Genomic DNA, 6521 nt, shown 5'->3' with positions numbered 1-6521 from the left:
CCATGCGTAGCCACAACAGGATTAGATGCATAGAAACTAGGTGGAATCGGTGGTGTTTGACGCTTCAAATGGTTTTGGTTATTGTTGCATGAGAAATTTAGATGATTCTGCCAACCTGGGTTGTAAGTGTTATTGTATGGATTGTTATATTTTGGTTTCCCTCATAATTAACATATATTGAGTTTCCTGAGCATTCTTCTAATAAATGGGCCCCTCTACAATAAACATTGGAAACTTCAGCAGCATTAATCACAACTTTGATAGACTCGGTAATAGGCGCATCAGAAGATGTCGGCATATTTTCTATTATTTGGTGAATTTGAGCCACTTAAAAAGCAAGAGTTGTGGTCTCATTTTTATGAACACCAATTGGCTTCCTTGGCTCTATGGAAATAACAACTTTTATGACTGACCATTGATAAGTCTTGGCAGTAATACTTTCAACAAAATCATAACCTTCTTGAAAATACTTGGACAACAGTGTACTACTAGACGTTACATCTAGCATATTCCTTGATGATGGAACTACACCATTGTAAAATGTTTCAAGTTGAGTACATATTGGAATCCCATGGTAGGGACATTGTCTTAATAATTCTTTAAATCTTTCCCAAGCATCAAACAAAGATTCATCTTCCCCTTGTCTAAATTAGGTGATCTCATTTCTCATATTAGCATTCTATATAGGACGAAAATATTTGGCTAAGAACTTTTCATCCAAATCATTCCATGTGGATATTAAATTTGGTTCCAAGGAATTGAGCCATCTTTTAGCTATATCCCTTAGAGAATAGAGAAACAACCTCAACCTAAAAGTATCATCAGCGACTTCAGGGATCTTGAAATTTCTAGAAACCTCCAAGAATTGCCTCAAATGTAAATGTGGGTCATAAATGGTAGAACATGAGTATTAACCAATGGCTTGAAACATTTATAACATAATTGGTTTAAACTTAAATTGATCCATAATGATTTATGGTCTTATAATTCCAGTATTAATGGCATTTGGGTCAATTACATCATAATCTCTAATATTTTCCCTATCATTAGCAATGTCAATGATATCTATTTTAGCCATGGCTCCTTCTTGTCCTTATTGATATACTCCAAGGTTTTCTTCAAGGTCCTAAAACAAATGAGTATGAGTAGGGGTTCCTGGTTGTTGAGTTATAACTTGATATCTCCTCAAAAGTTTGAATGTTCTTTTTGGTTCAGAGCCTCCTCTATAAAATGGAGTTAAAAACCTATGCACGAAACAATTATGCATGTGTCATGACACCAAAAGATAGAAAATATAAAAATCTTAAATGCCCATTTTCATAAATTTTCAATAAAAATCAAAGTGTTAATGACACAATCCCCAACAAATGTGCCAAAAACTTGATGGGTGTTTTGTATGCGCAAGTATACACAGTTAAAATGGTAGCAAGTGTTAAAAGCAAGAGTATCGATCCCATAGAGATTATATTAATTTAAATTTATTTTCAAGTCAAAAGTTATGAACAGTCATGAGCAAAGAATACTAATGTTTGTTTGTTGTTATAAGTTCATAATGAATAATAGCAACTAATAAATGAGGAAGTTTAACATAGATGAGAAACATGTTGGGTAATGATTCATTCAATGATTTTCACCTAGTGTATTAGTGTGATAATATATGTCATGACAAATGAGACCAAAACATGATCTAGTGGTGTATGCCTACAACAACAAAGTAGGTGCATTAAATAGCTATGGAACAAATTCCTAAGTCTCACGATAACATTTATGCACTTCTTTGCCGAATTATGTTTTCCCCTATGGTTTTAGTTATTTATCCCTAGAGTTATCAAATGTCATATATTCTTATTTATTTACTTATCCATATTTGTCATGATGTCCATTTATTAAACGTATTCCTCAACATTAATAAACTTTCATATATTTCTAAGATGATCAGCCAAAAACCAAAAAGGTTACTTTTCATTAAACTTCACATTGACCAACATAAAGAGTTTAGATCATGGTGAGTAAAATAAATGCATCAACACATGATCTAAAGTTTAATATTTATAAATAACAAAAAAATAAAAGATAAACCCAATAGTGCCACTTCTACTACTCGCAGTCTTCAACCAAAAAAGAGGCGAGTTGTGTCATGCCTGATTGAGTAGTATTCTTCAAGAATGTGTCCACCTGTGATTTTACTAAACAACCACTTAGTCTTATTGCTTGAATGAGCAAACTAGTAAATCATGGGGCATTTTGTGTTAAATAGTGGGAAGAGGAAGTTTGCATTAATATTGTCGAGTATTTGCGTTAAATGCTGACTACTTTGGGGAAAATGGTTAAGTTTGAATGTAAATGTATCAGTAATTTCGACTAAGTCGAAATAGTAACTTGAATGAAAATAAAAACAAATAAATGTTGATGAAATGAAATGAAAACTTTATTTGCATAAGTAAAAGTTGGTAGGCAAGTACATTTTTTTCAGAGACTCGTTTCTCGCTTGCGTATGGGTACTTTGAGTTTGTATTGAAATTTACAATGATTTTTCCATCCTGAATCCTAATGTTAGATCTCCTATTTATAGTATTATGAAACTAATTGTCTTTCATCTGACCCTTCACCTCTGCATGATTTTCCTGCCTTCTATTAATCTCCACGTGTCTTTGGTGTTCTGGATAAGACCAAAAAACATGTATTTGGTTTGATTTTGAATTTTCTTTGGTCGAACCTCATTTGATCTATTTAATTAGTGAATAACCAAACTTTTAGAAATTTTGCTAAGTACCAGACCAAGTCCTTCATATGTCGAACATTGATGTTTTTCCCCCAATGTCCCTAGTCGAAAGGCATGAAATATTGCCTTATGTTTGTGCAGAAATTTCAACTAGTTCCCCTGTCGAAGTAGTACATTGAAATTTCTTGGTTAACAAATTGCACCCCAAAAATGCAACTTTCGATTCATTTTGAGAGACAAATGGCATTTTTGAAATTTCACCATTATTCAAAGTTGTGCTCTGACGTCACTATCATCGTGGCTATTACCTAAAACATCTTTTCGAGACGTGCAGGTTCAAAAAAACCATCATGGCTTTGAGTTCCTAGGAAAACGTGGATCACACACAATCCCAACTTCCCACTTTCTCACCCTTCATGGACCAATTGTCAAAAAGGTATTTTTTTTTCTGATTTTATTGTCTTTAAAGGAAAATAGAGAAAAATAAAGAAAACAAATGGTTTTCTCCCAAAGCTATAAATAGCTTTCTTGTCATCGTTTTCTCATTTCTTCTATTTTTTCTTCATCTTCAGCAAAACTTCAAAGTTTCTTTCTGCAAAAAACTCAACCTCTACTTACTTCAACTCAAATGGCGCTCATATCAACTCTAGACCAGAAGATTCCTCTTGTTGCATCCATTACTACACCCATTCTTGCTCAAAATCAATTGTACGTCCATGAACCTCCTATTTAGAAAGAGAAAACCCTTATTTGGAGATCTTAGGTATTAATCCCTTTTACCATTTCTAACATTACTCATGCTTTTTTGGTCTTTTCCCTTATCCTAATGTGAAAGTAGAAAAATTTAGTGAGAATTTCCCTTGTTACCACCGTACAAAATCTCTTGCAGTCATAGATCAACCCTTAGATTTTACTTATATGTCTACTTGCGTCTTTCGTTCGACTCTGTATACCAATCAGCTGAACTACCTTAATTGGTTAAATAAGGTAGAATCTAAGAAAGAACAAATTTTGAAAGATCAAGGTCTTTTTGACTTGATCCAATTATCTAGGGTATGTCATATATACAACCAAAACACGTTGCTTATTGCGCTTCACTTTTAGGAGAGTTCGACAAACACCTTTCAACTGCATTATGGCATGATTACGTTGACATTATTTGATGTAGCTGCCATTACTGGTCTTCGACCAACTGGAGAAATCTTCGACCCTTATATCCAAAATGAAAACAACATTGGATTTAACTCAAAGCGTGCTAGATTTACCAACTTCATCGTTGGCCATTTCGATGAGACGACCAAGGAAATTTCTAACAAAGAACACATTGCCTTCTTGTCCCTATGATTGTCACATTTTGGTTTTTTCTCAAGCTCTTTGCAAGTAGATAAAAGGTTTGTCTCTCTAGCAAACCAACTACACTTTTGAAGAAATGCCTATTTAAGTCAGTTAATTTTGGCCTCACTTTATGAAGCTTCAAACCTGGCATCTCATGCCATGAAAACATTTAGCCTCACCAACAATCTCAAAGGCACGCTTCTATAGTCTGGTCCTTTTTGGCTCCTCCAACTTTGGAAAAATGCCACATTTGAACCATCATTGATGGCTAATAAACCAAACAAACCTATTGAAGAACCCATGGAATGGTCAATCGAATGAGGTAGACTCACCTCTTTTACTCCTGTTGACAAAGGGCTTTCTACACATGAGAGCTTCACTGAATATTATATGATTTTTGCAAAGTGTTACATGTTTAGTCCCCACATGGCTCCCTTCGTGGATAAAGGTTACGACCCTGCATGGTTCAGAAGATAATTCCATGCACTCGATGCTGAACACCAGACTGAATTTATTGAGATCTAGAAAGCTTTTCTGACACCAAAACTATTGTCAACAATGATTTCAACCAAAAAAGACCAGGTAGATTTTGTTGGGTACTGTCATACCCCAAAATTTACCCTCCCTTTTTCCCTTTTTTTGAATAAACATTTGCATACATCCAATCATATCATGCATGACCATTGCATTTGGTCATGGAATCACAAGCATGGCCACATTGTGGTTTATATCTTAACATTAGTGATCGGGAAAATAGCAAGTATACTATTTTGCCTTTTATAGTAATAATGGAAAATTCCCCAAATGTCGATCTCAAGGACTGCAAGTTAATATTGAGTTTAAATTATCATTCAATTAAACAAAAAGTATTAATTTGGTTTTTAGGTGTAAAAATGTAATAATAAAAGTAAAGGTAAAGAAGGATGAAAATAAGGGTTTATAGAGAAAAAGGAACAATGCCAGGGAAGGTGTATAATTTATCCCTGTAACAACTCTGAGTCACTATTGCATCAACAAATATCAATTACTACCAGTTCTTAAGGGTATTTTCTCTCAAGTCCTTGGTGAGAAAACCTTTAATCAATCTACCCTAATTTCCATGTCCATAGCCAATTAGGGTGAAGTTAAGCTGTATAATATCAAGAATACTCTGGTTCATACAGGGTATCCCTAGTCCTATGTGATATCTACTGTATAGTAACCTTATGAAAACCTTATCAATGGCGGACCAGCCTAATTGATAACCACAAAACAATCTCGATTGGTCCGAAAGAGAAAGCAATAAACACATCAAAAGGTTACCATAAAAACAGTATTATAAATGCAAATGTAAACTCAACTTCGTTACGATTCTAAATCAGGGACACCCCCTAGCATTGGAGGGTTTAACTACTCATATTGTTTGAAACAAATTCAAGATAAAAATTACACATTACAAGTAATTGGATGACTTCGATCTTCAATCGCTCCTGCTCATGAACACCTTCAGCTCTCCGAATTCCTTGATCTCTGTAATCCTTGATTGCTTCACAATACTGTGTTTTTCCGTATTCCAAGATGATTTTTCCTTTGGCAGAAGACCCTCTTTTATAGTAAAAACTCTCAGCAGCAGTTGGACAAGTCCAAAAATATCTCCAAAAATCCCGACAAACAAAAGCCCGAGAAAAACTGAATTTTTAGGCTTGCGCTGACACAACCCGTTGTCGCACCTCGAAAAAATGCGATCCCTCGCGATGGAACGCGGAAAAATGTTGTTCGAACAGAGTCGCCACCGGACTTTATTTATACCAATGAAGGAATAGGAAAATATCGAGAAAACCTTTAGGAAAATAGAATAATGGTCGTCGCAACCATATTCGGGTTTGGGAGTCGATTACGCAAGGGGAAGGTATTAGCACCCCTCACGTCTGTTGTACTCAACGGGAACCTTTTAGTCTGATTTTTCTATTTGACTGTTAATTGACTGTTATTTGCTTGCTTCGAGTAATTAGAATTGATGATAGATATGGATGAAGACCTCAGGTGGGGAAAGGGGAGGTTTTTTTATTAGTGTGCTCGCGAAGATATAGCAATCTCCTGCCTACGTATCCTTATGGTGCAATAAGGAAATCAGAGCATTCGTACGAATATTTGGTGTGATTTGTTTGATGAACGATTGTGTAGGTCGGCATTCTAACGGCTAAACGTTGGCTTGTCTACTCTCAGTGGAGGCTCTAGCACTAGTTTGTTGTGCGCATTAGAAGGGACTGACAGTGTTCTTTTGAAAGGAGTTGGTCATGCGGGGATGACAAGTTGAATTGATGTGTTTGGGTTTGATTGGTTTGGTTTCGATCGCACGGGGGCGAGAAGTTAGGTTTGATTTGTTTGAGATGTTTTTTGAAGAACGACGAAAGATTGAGCAATATGGTGTACACCAATCGTCCAATTCTTTCGAGGAATAATAAGGCGACCGCCTTCTACTCCC

At 35.4% G+C, this 6521-nt stretch overlaps 1 non-coding gene across 1 annotated transcript; it reads left to right on the top strand.

Annotated features, from left to right (window-relative positions):
• Positions 1 to 566: 566 nt before the first annotated feature.
• LOC127099482 (small nucleolar RNA R71) lies at positions 567 to 673 on the top strand. Its single transcript, XR_007793978.1, has one exon. It is a non-coding gene; the product is annotated as a small nucleolar RNA R71 (small nucleolar RNA).
• Positions 674 to 6521: the final 5848 nt, after the last annotated feature.

This window comes from Lathyrus oleraceus, chromosome 6, assembly GCF_024323335.1.
Source record: "Lathyrus oleraceus cultivar Zhongwan6 chromosome 6, CAAS_Psat_ZW6_1.0, whole genome shotgun sequence".
In the NCBI taxonomy this organism is placed as follows: Eukaryota; Viridiplantae; Streptophyta; class Magnoliopsida; order Fabales; family Fabaceae; genus Lathyrus; species Lathyrus oleraceus.
This window is presented reverse-complemented; position numbering and strand designations above follow the sequence as displayed.